This window comes from Narcine bancroftii, chromosome 4 (genome assembly GCF_036971445.1).
Source record: "Narcine bancroftii isolate sNarBan1 chromosome 4, sNarBan1.hap1, whole genome shotgun sequence".
NCBI classification, from domain to species: Eukaryota; Metazoa; Chordata; class Chondrichthyes; order Torpediniformes; family Narcinidae; genus Narcine; species Narcine bancroftii.
Window position 1 is genome coordinate 119688813 of NC_091472.1, and position 18929 is coordinate 119707741.

Below are 18929 nucleotides of genomic sequence, written 5' to 3' on the forward strand. Positions count from 1 at the left end.
CTAAGGTGAACAATGAGGGGGGTCTTAATTTGAATTGGTTCGATACATATACATTTACCTTTGCCAATGGTTCATTATGTAATGCTCTAATCCAGTTAATATATTTTTCTGGCAGATTGAAGTTTCTGTAACACTTTAATTAAGTAGTTCCACTCTACTCTGTCAAAGGCTTTTTCTGCATCTAAGGCAATTGTCACCGTTGGTTTTTTACTTCCTTGAGCTGCATGAATTAAATTAATAAGTTTACAGACATTGTCCGCTGTTTGTCTTTTCTTGACAAACCCAGTTTGATCTTGTTTTACTATTTTTGGTACACAGTCGGCCAATCTGCTTGCTAATAATTTTGCTATTATCTTATAATCTGAGTTAAGTAAGGATATTGGTCTATATGATGCTGGTGTTAATGGATCCTTCCCCGTCTTTGGTGTTACTGTCATTATTGCTGTCTTACATGAGTCTAGTAAATTTTGTGTTTCTTCTACCTGATTCATTACTTCCAGGAGAGGAGGAATTAATAACTCTTTAAATGTGTTATGAAATTCTATTGGAAATTCATCCTCTCCTGGTGTTTTATTGTTCAGCAGCTTTTTTAATATATCCTGTACTTCCTCTATTTCAAATGGTTTTATCTGTTTGTTTTGATCCTCTACTTGTAATTTTGGCAGTTCAATTTTAGCTAAAGACTATTCTATTTTATCATCTCTCCCTTCATTCTCAGTTTGATATAATTGTTTATAAAATTCCTTAAAGTTTTCATTAATCTCTGTTGGGTTATATGTGATTTGTTTGTCCTTTTTCCTTTTTTTAAATTTTTTTAAATTTTTCACACCATAAACCACATTGACCAAGATACATACATTTACATTTTCAAATATATACAGTGTCATTTTCTCCCCACCTCCCTCCTCCCATCCCACCCTCCCTACCTCCCCCCCATTCATTTAAAGTACAGAATCTAAGATACATTAAACCAGTCAAACAATGTTGCCATTCAATAAAAATAAACAAGAAATTCCACTGAGTCAATTCTTTTCATTTCCTTCTCCTTTCGTTATTTTAGGTGGTAAATGTCCCCGGTAGGTTTTCTCTATTGTGTTTCATGTATGGCTCCCATATTTGTTCAAATATTTCAATATTATTTCTTAAATTATATGTTATTTTTTCTAATGGAATACATTTATTCATTTCTATATACCATTGTTGTATTCTCAAGTTATCTTCTAATTTCCAAGTTGACATAATACATTTTTTTGCTACCGCTAGAGCTATCATAACAAATCTTTTTTGTGCACCATCCAAATCAAGTCCAAATTCTTTGTTTTTTATGTTACTTAGGAGGAAGAGCTCTGGTTTTTTTGGTATATTGTTTTCTGTAATTTTATTTAATATCTGGTTTAGATCTTCCCAAAATTTTTCCACTTTATCACATGTCAAAATTGCATGAATTGTTGTTCCCACTTCTTTTTTTACAACGAAAACATCTGTCAGATACTGTTGGGTCCCATTTATTTAACTTTTGAGGTGTAATGTATAGCCTATGTATCCAGTTATATTCTATCATACGTAACCTCGTGTTTATTGTATTTCTCATAATTCCAGAGCATAACTTCTCCCATGTTTCCTTCTTTATCTTTATGTTTAAATCTTGTTCCCATTTTTGTTTAGTTTTACCATTTGTTTCCTCATTCTCCTTTTCTTGCAGTTTAATATACATATTTGTTATAAATTTTTTGATTATCATTGTATCTGTAATCACATATTCAAAATTACTTCCCTCTGGTAAACTCAGACTGCTTCCCAATTTGTCCTTCAAGTAGGATCTCAGTTGGTAGTATGCCAACACTGTATCTTGAGTTATATTATATTTATCCTTCATTTGTTCAAAGGATAGTAATTTATTTCCTGAAAAACAATTTTCTATTCTTTTGATCCCTTTTTTCTCCCATTCTTTAAAGGAAAGGTTATCTATTGTAAAAGGGATTAACTGATTTTGCGTCAGTATTAATTTTGGTAGTTGATAATTTGTTTTATTCCTTTCTACATGAATCTTCTTCCAAATATTGAGCAGATGATGTAATACTGGAGAACTCCTACGTTGTACCAATTTTTCATCCCATTTATATAATACATGTTCACGTATCTTCTCCCCTATTTTATCTAGTTCTAATCTAGTCCAATCTGGCTTTTCCCTTGTTTGATAAAAATCTGATAGGTATCTTAATTGTGCGGCTCTATAATAATTTTTAAAGTTTGGCAGTTGTAAGCCTCCTTGTTTATACCATTCTGTTAATTTATCTAGTGCTATCCTTGGTTTCCCCACTTTCCATAAAAATTTCCTTATTATTTTCTTTAACTCCTTGAAGAATTTCTCTGTCAAGTGTATTGGCAATGCCTGAAATAGGTATTGTATCCTTGGGAAGATGTTCATTTTAATACAGTTTATCCTTCCTATTAGTGTTAGTGGTAAATCTTTCCAATGCTCTAAATCGTCCTGTAATTTTTTCATTAGTGGATAATAATTGAGTTTATATAGATGGCCGAGGTTTTTATTTATTTGTATACCTAGGTATCTTATTGCTTGCATTTTCCATCTGAATGGTGATTCCTTCTTAAATTTTGAGAAATCCGCATTATTCATTGGCATTGCTTCACTTTTATTTGCGTTAATCTTGTAACCCGACACTTCTCCATATTCTTTCAATTTCTTATGTAATTCTTTTATTGATATTCTGGTTCTGTTAAGTATACTATAACATCATCTGCAAATAAACTGATTTTATATTCCTTGTCTTTTATTTTTATCCCTTTTATTTTCTGTTCTAATCAATTCTGCTAGTGGTTCTATAGCTCTTTTCTTTGGCTTGGCTTCGCGGACGAAGATTTATGGAGGGGGTAAAAAGTCCACGTCAGCTGCAGGCTCGTTTGTGGCTGACCAGTCCGATGCGGGACAGGCAGACACGATTGCAGCGGTTGCAAGGGAAAATTGGTTGGTTGGGGTTGGGTGTTGGGTTTTTCCTCCTTTGCCTTTTGTCAGTGAGGTGGGCTCTGCGGTCTTCTTCAAAGGAGGCTGCTGCCCGCCAAACTGTGAGGCGCCAAGATGCACGGTTTGAGGCGTTATCAGCCCACTGGCGGTGGTCAATGTGGCAGGCACCAAGAGATTTCTTTAGGCAGTCCTTGTACCTTTTCTTTGGTGCACCTCTGTCACGGTGGCCAGTGGAGAGCTCGCCATATAATACGATCTTGGGAAGGCGATGGTCCTCCATTCTGGAGACGTGACCCATCCAGCGCAGCTGGATCTTCAGCAGCGTGGACTCGATGCTGTCGACCTCTGCCATCTCGAGTACCTCGACGTTAGGGGTGTGAGCGCTCCAATGGATGTTGAGGATGGAGCGGAGACAACGCTGGTGGAAGCGTTCTAGGAGCCGTAGGTGGTGCCGGTAGAGGACCCATGCTTCGGAGCCGAACAGGAGTGTGGGTATGACAACGGCTCTGTATACACTTATCTTTGTGAGGTTTTTCAGTTGGTTGTTTTTCCAGACTCTTTTGTGTAGTCTTCCAAAGGCGCTATTTGCCTTGGCGAGTCTGTTGTCTATCTCATTGTCGATCCTTGCATCTGATGAAATGGTGCAGCCGAGATAGGTAAACTGGTTGACCGTTTTGAGTTTTGTGTGCCCGATGGAGATGTGGGGGGGCTGGTAGTCATTGTGGGGAGCTGGCTGATGGAGGACCTCAGTTTTCTTCAGGCTGACTTCCAGGCCAAACATTTTGGCAGTTTCCGCAAAGCAGGACGTCAAGCGCTGAAGAGCTGGCTCTGAATGGGCAACTAAAGCGGCATCATCTGCAAAGAGTAGTTCACGGACAAGTTTCTCTTGTGTCTTGGTGTGAGCTTGCAGGCGCCTCAGATTGAAGAGACTGCCATCCGTGCGGTACCGGATGTAAACAGCGTCTTCATTGTTGGGGTCTTTCATGGCTTGGTTCAGCATCATGCTGAAGAAGATTGAAAAGAGGGTTGGTGCGAGAACACAGCCTTGCTTCACGCCATTGTTAATGGAGAAGGGTGGACTAGCCTCGCCAAACGAACACAGCTCAGCGCGGACATTGGCGACTTCAGGGGTTTCTACGAGGCTCTAAAGGCTGTGTACGGCCCCTCACCCCAAGTCCAAAGCCCGCTGCGCAGCTCAGACGGCAAAGTCCTCCTCAGCGACAAGATCTCCATCCTCAACCGATGGTCAGAACACTTCCAATCTCTTTTCAGTACCAACCGCTCAGTCCAAGATTCCGCCCTGCTCCAGCTCCCTCAACAGCCCCTAAGGCTAGAGCTGGATGAGGTTCCCACCCTGGATGAGACATATAAGGCAATCGAACAACTGAAAAGTGGCAAAGCAGCAGGTATGGATGGAATCCCCCCAGAAGTCTGGAAGGCTGGCGGCAAAACTCTGCATGCCAAACTGCATGAGTTTTTCAAGCTTTGTTGGGACCAAGGTAAACTGCCTCAGGATCTTCGTGATGCCACCATCATCACCCTGTACAAAAACAAAGGCGAGAAATCAGACTGCTCAAACTACAGGGGAATCACGTTGCTCTCCATTGCAGGCAAAATCTTCGCTAGGATTCTACTAAATAGAATAATACCTAGTGTCGCTGAGAATATTCTCCCAGAATCACAGTGTGGCTTTCGCGCTAACAGAGGAACCACTGACATGGTCTTTGCCCTCAGACAGCTCCAAGAAAAGTGTAGAGAACAAAACAAAGGACTCTACATCACCTTTGTTGACCTCACCAAAGCCTTCGACACCGTGAGCAGGAAAGGGCTTTGGCAAATACTAGAGCGCATCGGATGTCCCCCAAAGTTCCTCAACATGATTATCCAACTGGTTCTATAGCTAACGCGAACAATAAGGGTGATAGTGGGCATCCCTGCCTTGTTGATCTGCTTAAATTAAATTGCTTTGATATATATCCATTTACTGTCACTTTCGCCAATGGCCCCTTATATAATGCTTTAATCCAATTAATATACTTCTCTGGTAAACTGAATTTTTGCAATACTTTGAATAAATAATTCCATTCTACTCTGTCAAAGGCCTTCTCTGCGTCTAAAGCAACTGCTACTGTTGTCGCTTTACTCCCTTCTATTGCATGAATTAAGTTAATAAATTTACAAATATTGTCTGTTGTCCGTCTTTTTTTTAATAAATCCAGTTTGGTCTAGATTTACCATTTTAGATACATAATCTGCTAATCTGTTTGCTAATAGTTTAGCTATTATCTTATAATCTGTGTTAAGTAAAGATATTGGTCTATATGACGCTGGTGTGAGTGGATCTTTCCCTGTCTTTGGTATTACTGTAATTATTGCTGTTTTGCATGAATCTGGTAAGTTTTGTGTTTTGTCAATCTGGTTGATTACTTCCAGGAGGGGAGGAATTAATAAATCTTTAAATGTTTTATAGAATTCTATTGGGAATCCATCCTCTCCTGGTGTTTTATTATTTGGTAGTTTTTTTTATTATCTCTTGTAGTTCTACTATTTCAAATGGTTCTGTTAATTTATTTTGTTCCTCTATTTGTAATTTTGGTAGTTCAATTTTAGTTAAAAATTCATCTATTTTGTCTTCTTTCCCTTCGTTTTCAGTTTGGTATAATTGTTCATAGAATTTTCTGAAGTTTTCATTAATCTCCGTTGGATTATATGTGATTTGTTTGTCTTTTTTCCTTGTTAGCTTGTTCTGTCTTAAGTTGCCATGCTAGAATTTTGTGTGTTTTTTCCCCTCGTTCATAATATTTCTGTTTTGTCTTCATTATGTTCTTCTCCACCTTATATGTTTGTAGTGTTTCATATTTTATTTTTTTATCTGCCAATTCTCTTCTTTTAATTGTATCTTCCTTCTTTGCTAATTCTTTTTCTATATTTACTATTTCCCTTTCCAACTGCTCTGTTTCCTGATTGTAGTCCTTCTTCATCTTGGTTACATAACTTATTATTTGCCCTCTGATGAACACTTTCCATATTTATTTCAAAGTACATTTTAATTTGTCTTTCAATGAATTCTCTAAAATCCTGCCTTTTAAGTAGCATGGAGTTTAATCTCCATCTATACATTCTTGGAGGGATGTCCTCTAACTCTATTGTCAATATCAAGGGTGAATGGTCCGATAATATTCTAGCTTTATATTCTGTTTTTCTTACTCTGTCTTGCATACGAGCTGATAACAGGAATAGGTCTATTCTTGAGTATGTTTTATGTCTACCCGAATAATATGAATATTCCTTTTCCTTTGGGTGTTGTTTCCAAAAGTTGCATTTCTTGCATCGATTTAATTATAAATTTGGTTACTTTGTTCTTTCTGTTAATTTTTTTCTCAGTTTTATCCATATTTGAATCCAAATTAAGGTTGAAATCCCCTCCTATTAATATGTTCCCTTGCGTGTCTGCTATCTTCAAAAAAATATCTTGCATAAACTTTTGATCTTCTTCGTTAGGTGAATATACATTGAGTAAATTCCAAAACTCCGAATATATCTGACATTTTATCATTACATATCTCCCTGCTGGATCTATTATTTCCTCTTCTATTTTAATTGGTACATTTTTACTGATTAATATAGCTACTCCTCTAGCTTTTGAATTATATGACGCTGCTGTTACATGTCCTACCCAATCTCTCTTTAATTTCTTATGCTCCATTTCAGTTAAATGTGTTTCTTGCATGAATGCTATATCAATTTTTTCTTTTTTCAGTAAATTTAGCAGTTTCTTCCATTTGATTTGGTTATGTATTCTGTTAATATTTAAAGTCATATAGTTCAACGTAGCCATTTCATACTTTGTTTATCTTCCCTTTCCATTTCCTCATCATCACCTTTCCTTCTTATCCATTTCTGCTTTCTTGTTTTGAAGACTTTATAAGACAACATTTCCAAAACATCAAACATTTTCCTTATTCTCCTATTTAAAACTTCTTTAACCCCATTCTCCCCTCCCCCTCCTGAGTTGCCCTTTATCCCTTGTCGGGCAACCACATCTCCCCTCTCCATTTGGATTTGCGGTTTAACTCGCAAACGTCAACTGATTTTGCAGTGACCATAACTCCTCCCCACCCAGCCCCCCCCGGAAAAGATTTCAATTTTCATATATAACAAAGGTCACTCTTTTAATTCCCTCCTTATTTCCTCTGTTCCCTTCATTCCCTTATTAATTCTTATCTATACTCTATATATTTTCCTCTAAATACTGATACACTCATGTACACACATATATACATACACATCTATATATATATACCCATATACACACATACATATAGTTCGTGGTCATTTTTACTCTCATTACATGTTTTCATCTCCCTGCTTGTTTTGTAGTTGTTCTGCAAATTTTCGTGCTCCCTCCGGATCCGAGAATAGTCTGTTTTGTTGCCCTGGAATAACTATTTTAAGTACCACTGGGTACTTTAACATAAATTTATATCTTTTTTTTCCATAGGATCGTTTTTGCTGTATTGAGCTCCTTCCTCTTCTTCAGGAGTTCAAAACTTATGTCTGGATAGAAAAAATTTTTTTGACCTTTGTATTCCAGTGGCTTTTTGTCCTCTCTTATTTTCTTCATTGCTTTCTCCAATATATTTTCTCTTGTTGTATATCTTAAGAATTTTACTAAAATGGATCTTGGTTTTTGTTGCGGTTGTGGTTTCGGGGCTAGTGTTCTATGTGCCCTCTCTATTTCCATTTCTTCCTGTAATTCTGGTCTTCCTAGGACCCTTTGGATCCAATCTTTTATAAATTCTCTCATATTCTTGCCTTCTTCATCTTCCTTAAGGCCCACTATCTATATTATTTCTTCTATTATAATTTTCCATTATATCTATCTTCTGAGCTAACAGCTCATGTGCCTCTTTAACTTTTTTATTAGATTCTTCTAATTTCTCCTTTAAGTCCTCTACTTCCATTTTTACGATTATTTCTCGTTCTTCCACATTATCCACTCTTTTTCCTATCTCTGATATGACCATCTCTATTTTATTCATTTTTTCTTCTGCACTCTTAATTCTTCTTTTTATTTCATTAAATTCTTGTAATTGCCATTGTTTTACTGATTCCATATATTCTTTAAAAAAAATATATCCATTGTCCTGTCTTTCCCTTCTTCTTCCATTTCTCTATGTTCTTCTTCTTCTTCTTCCTCTGGGTTGGCCATCTGTTGTTTCCTTGTTTTCTTTTTGCTCTCTTCTTTCTTGTTTTTGTTGTTTTCTGTGTTCTCTTCCTGTTGCTGTGTTGCAGCTGTCACTCTCAGTTGTGGAGATCGACTCCTCAGCTGTTCCTCCCTCCCGTCAGTGTGTTTTTTTTCATGTGCGGTTGCGCATTTTTACTCGGTTCCGCGAGCCATTTAAGTAGTCCCGAGCTCGGGACTTCCACCGACCTTAGGGAGCGGGCTTATCTCTCCGCGGCGGGCCTCCTCGGACAGGTAAGGCCTTTACCTTCTTCTTCCGACGTTCTTTCTTCTTCTCTTCTTCCCGTTGCTTTCGACTTTTCTCTCTTCGCTGCCATTTTCTTCTCACCTTTACTTTTACTTTTACTTTGTTTTAATTTTTATTCTTGTACCTTTGTGTTTTGTGTGTTTTTTTTCAACTTTTCCGGAGAGGGCTGGAATTCCCTGACCGGCCACTACTCCATCACGTGACTCCTCCGTCCTTTTTCCTTGATTCCAATACAGTTCTTTTAGCTTGTTCTTTTTTAGTTGCCAGGCCAATATTTAAAGTTTTTTTTCTCCCAATTCGTAATATTTTTGCTTTGTTTTCATTATGTTCTTCTCCACCTTGTATGCTTGTAACATTTCATATTTTATTTTTTTGTCCGCCAATTCTCTCTTTTTCTTTATATCATCCCTTTTCACTAGTTCCTTTTCTGTACTTGCTATCTCCCTTTCCAACTGCTCTATTTTCTGATTGTGTTCCTTTTTCATCTTAGTTACATAACTTATTATCTGTTCTCTAATGAAAGCTTTCATTATATCCCATAGTATAAATTTATCTTTAACCGATTCTATGTTTATTTCAAAATATGTTTTAATTTGGCATTCAATAAACTCTCTAAATTCCTGCCTTTTAAGTAGCATGGGGTTTAACCTCCATCTATATATTGCTGGGACCAAGGAAAACTGCCTCTGGACCTTTGCGATGCCATCATCATCACCCTGTACAAAATCAAAGGCGAGAAATCAGACTGCTCAAACTACAGGGGAATCACGCTGCTCTCCATTGCAGGCAAAATCTTCGCTATGATTCTCCTAAATAGAATAATACCTAGTGTCGCCGAGAAAGTTCTCCCAGAATCACAGTGCGGCTTTCGCGTAAACAGAGGAACTACTGACATGGTCTTTGCCCTCAGACAGCTCCAAGAAAAGTGCAGAGAACAAAACAAAGAACTCTACATTACCTTTGTTGACCTCACCAAATCCTTTGACACCATGAGCAGGAAAGGGTTTTGGCAAATACTAGAGTGCCTCAGATGCCCCCCAAAGTTCCTCAACATGGTTATCCAACTGCACAAAAACCAACAAGGTCGGGTCAGATACAGCAATGAGCTCTCTGAACCCTTCTCCATTAACAATGGCGTGAAGCAAGGCTGCGTTCTCGCACCAACCCTCTTTTCAATCTTCTTCAGCATGATGCTGAACCAAGCCATGAAAGACCTCAACAATGAAGACGCTGTTTATATCCGGTACCGCACGGATGGCAGTCTCTTCAATCTGAGGCGCCTGCAAGCTCACACCAAGACACAAGAGAAACTTGTCCGTGAACTACTCTTTGCAGACGATGCCGCTTTAGTTGCCCATTCAGAGCCAGCTCTTCAGCGCTTGACATCCTGTTTTGAGTAAACTGCCAAAATGTTTGGCCTGGAAGTCAGCCTGAAGGAAAGTGAGGTTCTCCATCAGCCAGCTCCCCACCATGACTACCAGCCCCCCCACATCTCCATAGGGCACACAAAATTCAAAACGGTCAACCAGTTTACCTATGTCGGCTGCACCATTTCATCGGATGCAAGGATCGACAACGAGATAGACAACAGACTCTCCAAGGCAAATAGCGCCTTTGGAAGACTACACAAAAGAGTCTGGAAAAACAACCAACTGAAAAACCTCACAAAGATAAGTGATACAGAGCCCACGCTCCTGTTCGGCTCCGAATCATGGGTCCTCTACCGGCATCACCTACGGCTCCTAGAACGCTTCCACCAGCGTTGTCTCCGCTCCATCCTCAACATTCATTGGAGCGACTTCATCCCTAACATCGAAGTACTCAAGATGGCAGAGGCCGACAGCATCGAATCCACGCTGTTGAAGATCCAACTGCGCTGGGTAGGTCACGTCTCCAGAATGGACGACCATCGCCTTCCCAAGATCGTGTTATATGGCGAGCTCTCCACTGGCCATCGTGTCAGAGGTGCACCAAAGAAGAGATACAAGGACTGCTTAAAGAAATCTCTTGGTGCCTGCTACATTGACCACCGCCAGTGGGCTGATATCGCCTCAAACCGTGCATCTTGGCGCCTCACAGTTCGGCGGGCAGCAGCCTCCTTTGAAGAAGACCGCAGAGCCCACCTCACTGACAAGACAAAGGAGGAAAAACCCAACTCCCAACCCCAACCAACCAATTTTCCCCTGCAACCGCTGCAACCATGTCTGCCTGTCCCGCATCGGACTTGTCAGCCAAAAACGAGCCTGCAGCTGACGTGGACATTTACCCCTCCATAAATCTTCGTCCGCGAAGCCAAGCCAAAGAAAGAAAGAAGAAGATATATTCTTGGTGGGATGTCCTCCAGTTCTATTGCTAATAGCAGGGGTGAATGATCTGAAAGTAGTCTACCTTTATACTCAGTTTTCCTGACTCTCCCTTGAATATAAGCCAACAACAAAAACATATCAATCCTTGAGTATGATTTATGCCTAATCGGATAATATGAATATTCCTTTTCTTTTGGATGCTGTCTCCTCCATATATCCATAAGTTTCATTTCTTGCATTGATTTAACCATAAATTTGGCTACTTTATTCTTTTTGCTTGACTTTTGTCCAATTGTATCCAACATTGGATCCAAATTAAGGTTAAAATCCCCTCCTATCAATATATTTCCTTGTGTATCTGCAATCTTCAAAAAAATATCTTGCATAATGTTTTGATCCTTCTCATTAGATGCATATATAGTGAGCAAATTCCAAAATTCTGAGTATATCTGACACTTTATCATTACATACCTCCCTGCTGGATCTGTTATTTCCTTCTCTATCTTGATTGGTACATTTTTGTTAACTAATATGGCTACACCTCTAGCTTTTGAATTATATGATGCTGCCATTACGTGTCCTACCCAGTCTCTCTTCAATTTGTTATGTTCCACTTTGGTTAGATACATTTCCTGAACAAATGCTATATCTTTTTTTTCTTTTTTCAGTAAATTTAGTAGCCTCTTCCTTTTAATTTGGTTATGTATTCCATTAATGTTTATAGTCCTATAGTTCAACATGGCCATCTTGTATTTGTTTACACCTCTTTTCTGCCTCCTCACCATCTCCATCTACTTTTTTCCCCCATTTTTGTCTTTTAAGTTTCCATTTTTAAACTCAATTTATGACAACACATTTAAAACATAAAATACTCAGACAATCCCCACACCCAATAACACCTTAACCCTCTCTGAGTTGCCCCTTAGCCCTTGCCGGGCAACCACAACTCCCCTTTCCATTTGTTTTGCAATCTTGCTCGCAATCATCAACTGATTTCACAGTGACGGTTATTCTCTCCCCCCCAGCACCCCCCCAGAAAACACTTTTTTATACAATTAACAAAGCTCTCTCTTTTTTTCCCCTTTCTTCCTTCCCTTCTCTTTTCCATCTTTAGATCTTTACATATACATTATTTTTACTTTATGTTATTACATCTTTATGTATATGCTATTGCCAGTCTTCTTGTCATACCCACACTCCTGTTTGGCTCTGAATCATTGGTCCTCTACCGGCATCACCTACGGCTCCTAGAACGCTTCCACCAGCGTTGTCTCCGCTCCATCCTCAACATTCATTGGAGCGACTTCATCCCTAACATCGAAGTACTCGAGATGGCAGAGGCCGACAGCATCGAATCCACGCTGTTGAAGATCCAACTGCGCTGGGTAGGTCACGTCTCCAGAATGGAGGACCTTCGCCTTCCCAAGATCGTGTTATATGGCGAGCTCTCCACTGGCCATCGTGTCAGAGGTGCACCAAAGAAGAGATACAAGGACTGCTTAAAGAAATCTCTTGGTGCCTGCTACATTGACCACCGCCAGTGGGCTGATATCGCCTCAAACCGTGCATCTTGGCGCCTCACAGTTCGGCGGGCAGCAACCTCCTTTAAAGAATACCACAGAGCCCACCTCACTGACAAAAGACAAAGTAGGAAAAACCCAACACCCAACCTCAACCAACCAATTTTCCCCTGCAACCGCTGCAACCGTGTCTGCCTGTCCCGCATCGGACTTGTCAGCCACAAATGAGCCTGCAGCTGACGTGGATATTTACCCCTCCATAAATCTTCATCCGCGAAGCCAAGCCAAAGAAGAAAGAAATACTCCATTGCCAGTCTTCTTTCTTGTTACACCTTTTCATTTCTTCTTCTATCCTGCAAACGCCCTGTGAATTCTTGTGCTTTCTCCAGAATCAAGAATGGCCTGTTTTGTTCCCCAGGTATAAATACTTTAAGTATGGCTGAATGTCTTAACGTGAATTTATAACCTTTTTTCCATAAAATCGTTTTCACTGTATTAAATTCCTTCCTCTTCTTTAAGAGTTCAAAACTTATGTCTGGGTAAAAAAATATTTTTTTGTCCCTTATATTCCAATGGCTTATTTTCTTCTCTAACTTTATTCCTTGCCCACTCCAGTATATTTTCTCTTATGATATATCTTAAAAAATTTTACTAAGATGGATCTCGGTTTTTTATGTGACTGCGGTTTCAGTGCTAATGCTCTGTGTGCCCTTTCTATTTCTATTTCTTCATGCAATTCTGTAGTTCCCAAAACCTTTGGGATCCATCCTTTTATAAATTCTTTCATCCTCCTTCAGGCCCACTATTTTTGTTGTTTCACCTACTATAGTTTTCCAACATATCAATTTTCTGAGATAACAACTCTTGTCTCTTTTTAATTTTTTTGTCACTTTCTTCCAATTTTTCTCTTAAATCATTTACTTCCAATTCTACAGCAGTTTCCCGTTCCTCCACATTTTCTACTCTTTTCCCTATTTCTGTCATGACTAGTTCTAAACTTTGCATTTCATGTTCTGCTCTTTTCATTTTTCTTTTAATTGCACTAAATTCTAATGATAACCATTCTTTTAATGATTTCATTTGTTCTCCAAAAAAAGGTTTTATCGATATTTTGTCTATCTGTTTTACCTTCTTTTTCCCTGTGAAGATCTTGGTCTTCTTCTTCCTCTGTATCTGTACTTGTGTTTGTGTTTTCCTCTTCTCTCCATTGTATCTGTGTCTCTTCTGCTCTTTCTGATGAATTACTGCTATGTCTTTGTTGGGCCAGGTCTCCTGCTGTTGATCATCTCGTCGTCAGTCACCCTGCTGCCGTTCGCCCTCTTCCGGCTCCTCGATTCTTTCCTCGTCGTTATTTTGTTTTTCTTGATTGTAGGTCTGCTCCAGCTGAGCGCCCCAATGCTGGGCATCCCTCAGCTGGTCGCATTGTAGCTGCCCGCTCCTCCCGCCGGTGTTCACTTTATCTTTTGATTGCGCAGTTGCGCAGTTTTGTTTGGCTCCGAGAGCCATTTTTGAAGTCCACCGGTTGGGAGGTCGCAACCGCAGGGCACTCAGCAGCCTCGGAGATCGGCTGGTCTTCACCACCATAGCTCCCTGCTCTTGTGTGCAGGTAAGGTCTTCTTTCTTCTCCAGTGATTTTCCTTTTTTTTTCCATTGTTCTTACTTTCTCTTCTTTGGGTGCCATCTTCTGGTTCTTTGTAACTTTATCTTCTATTTCTTGAGTTTTGTATTTGTTGAGTTCTGTTTTTTCCAAACTTTTAAAATTTTTTTCTGGAGAGGGCTGTTTCAACCCGACTGGCCATTACTCCATCACGTGACTCCCCAAAATCACACTGCCTTAAGGCTGGTTATATGTTTAGTTATTTTTGGATGCCATTTTTTAGGTTTCACAAGAAATCACATTTAGTACAAACACAAAGTACTGAGAAATACATAAAAGTTCTGGAGAAACTCAATAGGTCACACAGAATGTGACAGATGTATAACCGAGGGCTTGAACCCTTCATCAAGAGAATGAGCAGAAAGGGGGGAGGAGGAGGGAAGAAGGGCAGGGGAGGAGCAAGAGGTGGATTTGGGTGGGAGGGCAGAAGGAAAAAAAATGAGAAGTGATGGGGAGGGGATAGCTTTCTGAATGAAAAGGGAAGGGGGTGGGAAGCTGAAGGAAAGGAGAGAGAGGGATCAGGAAAGAGAGTTAGGGAAGGGGGTTGCACATAAACTGGAGAAGTCAATGTTAATGTCATCTGATTGGAGCGTGCACCGACTGAATATGAGGTGTTGTTCCTTCAATTTACCAGTGGCCTTGATTTGGCAGAGCATGAGGCCATGGATGGACATGTTGTCGTGGGAATGGGGTGTGAAAACTTTTTTGTTTAACAAAATACTGAGGATGCCAGAAATATGAAATAAAATCAGGAAGTGCTAGAGTTTCTTGACAGTTAAGAGAACATCTGTGGAAAGAGAAAGTGTTTATATTTGTTATTGAAAACCTCTGTCAGAGCTGAATTGAGCGATGAGATGTTAACATTAACTCTGCAAATAAGATTTCCGTTGAATGATAATTTTTAAAGAATTCAATGAGTAGTTGCAATGAATGTGTATCAGATGCACTCTGTAGTTTTGTTGCAGCTGTTTGTCCCTCACTCTAATCTTTTGCAAGTAAAAATATTTTTTAATGTGTAGTAATTTTCTGATAATGCAGAGCTCAGGCAGGGATATCCGAGTGCAACCTTGTAATTAAAGAGAAGTATTCCAGTCTTTCCTTGAAGGTTCTCGATATTTGATCATTTTTGTCAGATAAATGAACAGCCAATTTCTGGTGGGAATGGTTTGATGCAGAATTAATCCTTTAATAGATTTAATTGGTTGGAGCCACAGTTTCACGATGTAATAATTAGTGCATGATGGAAATTAACCCAAACCCAACAGAGGAAGCAAAGTGACTGGATTTAAACAGGACGAATTCCAGATTTTGTTTTGACAAGATTCTGTCTGAAGGGTCACCTTTGTGATTCTTGCTGCTGTAACAGATTTGTGTTAATCTTTAATTATTTCTTAGTAAGTTAGTTTGGGCTGGATACAGGGTCACACACAGGTCACATTACAGTTACAGAAACTCAGAAAGAGAGTTTATTTTCAGAGTTGATGCATCTGGAAAAACAGAAACATAAAGCTGAAGTAGTTTCTTAAGCCCCTTTCACACTTACAAGTGATCCCAGGAATTAATTGCCAATCTGCCTTTAAAGGGTCTAGTGTGAAAGCAAAATCAGCTCAACTCCAGTGTCAGATGACATCATCTCACACTGGGGATTGACGGCCTTGGCCCCAAGTACAATCCTTGGAGTCTGCAGACACCGTCCTTGCAATCAGGCAAGTGTGAATTGTGGGATTAAAATGAGCCAAGTTTTTGTGTGAGTGCAGGATCATGAAGGAAGAAAATATTAAAATGAAGGTATAAACTTTGCCATGGGAAAGTTGCAGCGAGAGAGAGCGAGAAAGGAAGGAAATAAATAGCAATAGCGGACCATGGGAAAAACCAATGGTAGACCTGACTTCCCAGAATGCTGTGCAGCAGAGAAACCCCCTCCATGAATGCTCCGTGCATGCAGCTGGGCATACAGCTCTTTCTCTGCTGCACAGCATTCTGGGAGGGCAGATCTGCCATAGTTTTTTCCCACGGTATTTATAAATTGTGCGCTATAGTGCTACAAACTTTCTCACTCTATTTAAAAGTTGTCTGGTATTGCTATTTATTGCTAGCACTTTCCCATGGTTATATGATGTCATAAGACCTAATGTTTAAAAGTGCTTCATAATTACATCTGAACTGTGATTTTAAAATTTTGATGCCAAAGTTTAAAATGGACTTTTCAGACTCAAGATTAAATTGTAACGTTTTGGATTTTAACACACACACATATATCTACATATGCACATAGTGGGAATTAAGTTAGAGTTAAGTTTGGAGATAAGTAAGAAATGTTATGTTTTTAATAGTTTAATAAAAAATGGTATTTTGAATTTACCATTGTCAGGTGAATTTTCCATTGCTGTTCCTTTATTAGTACTAATAAGATTTTATTAGTTCATAACACTGTGGATAGAGGGTTGATTGAAACCACATTGTCAAGCAAGGAGCTGGGCAATTGGACAAACTCATAGCAACAGGGCTATTATACAGAAAATAAATTTATTTAGTGAGTGAACACAAATGTACCCTCCAATCAGTGCACAAACGAGTCTCCACATTGCCAGTAAGCGGAACTTGTGACCAAAACTAAGGATAAAAAGGTCTGATTTAAAGTAAAACTAAAGTAAAAATATAGGGGAAGGGAGGAGGATTGAAAAGGGTCCTGTGGGTAACTTTTTCATCTAGAAAGTTGACTGTACATGGAATGAGAGTGGAGGAAGTGGTGGGGTGGGGAGGGGGGGGTGGCGGGGTGTTGGGCAAAATCACAATGTTTAAAAGACATATGGACAAGCACATGGATCGGGAAGGGTGAGAGGGTTATTGGGAAAACACAGTCAAATGGACTAGATGGACAACTTGATGAGCAAATAGGCCAAAAGGCCTATTTCCATACTCTATGACCATCTTGCCAAAGTGCCCGATGTGATAGTACAGATCTATCACCAATGTACATAGTGTATATAGTTACTGTATCTAGACTGTGCTTACAGCGATTGGCTGAGAGCTAAGCCACACCTATTGTTTGGGCCTTAAAGGGTTGTGTCCCTAGCCAGGTCAGATCATTCCGGACTGGTCGGCCACCTGTGAAGAGCTCCGGTCTTTTGCTAATAAAATTGTAGAGCTCGTCGAAAGAACCAAAGACTTGTTGATCCAAACCAACACCCCTGGGGCCGACGCTACCGCCGCTGCTGCCGCCGCCACAGACACCCCCGGGGCCGACGCTACCGCCGCCGCAGCCACCCCCGCGGCCAACCAGGTGCTCACCCTAGCGTCCATCGCTGACGACCGCCAGGGCCCGACCGCCAATTGCGAGCAACTACAAACCCCACTACTTACCATTCACCCGCCACAACAGCACTTCCGGGAGGTCCTCCAACCTGCTCCTCGAGCGTTGACTACGTCATCCCGTTGCGTGACGTCATCCCGTTGCGTGACGTCATCCCGTTGCGTGACGTCATCCCGTTGCGTGACGTCATCGCGCAAAACTCCCCTGTCAACTGCTTCAATAACATTAAACCAGCAATGCTCTCATCCCCTCACCAGAGCAATGGAACTAATTAAAGTGCATGGACACTACACCAATTGCTTATTTGACTCTGGGTCAACTGACAGTTTTATCCAGCCAGATCTGGCCCTCCGTTGGGGACTTGACATTATCCCCACTACCCAGAGGATCTCATTAGTGACGAGGTCGCACTCGACTGGGATAAAGGGGTATTGCATCGCCACGCTGGAAGTACAGGGCGTGACGGTCACCCACTTTAAATTATTCGTCCTTCCCCAATTGTGCGCCCCAGTGTTGCTGGGATTAGACTTCCAGTGTCAGTTCCAAACGGTGTCCCTACACTTTGGGGGACCCCACGCCCCCCTCTCGGTCTGCCATCACCCCACTCCTGAAGCACCCGAGCAACCCGCCCTCGTGCCCCGGGGCCAATCCTGCGGCCTTTCCACACTCCGGATTGCCCCGCCAGCACTCTTCGCAAACCTCACCCCTGGCTGGAAGCCTGTGGCCACCAAAAGTCGGCAATATAGTTACGAAAACAGGCAATTCATTAGGAGTGAGGTGCGTAGATTGCTGGATGAGGGCATCATCGAACCCAGTTCAAGCCCCTGGAGAGCCCAGGTGGTGGTTGTCAAGAATGGGGAAAAACTACGGATGGTGGTCGACTATAGCCAGACCATTAACCGCTTCACACTCCTGGATGCGTACCCCCTGCCACGCATCACGGATGTGGTGAACCAGATCGCCCAGTACCGCATTTTCTCCACTATTGACCTATGTTCGGCCTACCACCAGCTCCCGATCCGCTGCGAGGACCGACCATTCACGGCCTTTGAAGCGAATGGGCGGCTATATCAATTTCTCAGGGTACCATTCGGGGTCACGAATGGTGTCGCGGTCTTCCAGCGGGAAATGGACAGGATGGTGGACCAGAACGGGCTAACCGCTACCTTCCCGTATCTGGACAATATCACCATCTGCGGCCACGACGTGCAGGACCACGACGCCAACCTAGACAAATTTCTTCAAACTGCCCGTCAGCTAAACCTGACTTACAATTTGGACAAGTGTGTTTTCCGGACCACACGACTCGCTATTCTAGGTTGTGTGGTGGAGAACGGGATAGTCATGCCAGATCCTGACCGCATGCATCCTTTAATGGACTTACCCCCCCCACATACCCAGAAAGCTCTCAAACGCTGCCTGGGCTTTTTTTCGTATTACGCCCAATGGGTTCCAAACTACGCCGACAAGGCACGTCCTCTTATCAAGACCACCTCTTTTCCCCTCTCGACCGAAGCCACAGCGGCTTTCGATCGAATCAAATCTGACATCGCTGCTGCGACGCTGCACGCGATCGATGAGTCTGTCCCGTTTCAAGTCGAAAGCGATGCATCCGACTTCGCCCTGGCAGCCACCTTGAACCAGGCCGGTCGGCCTGT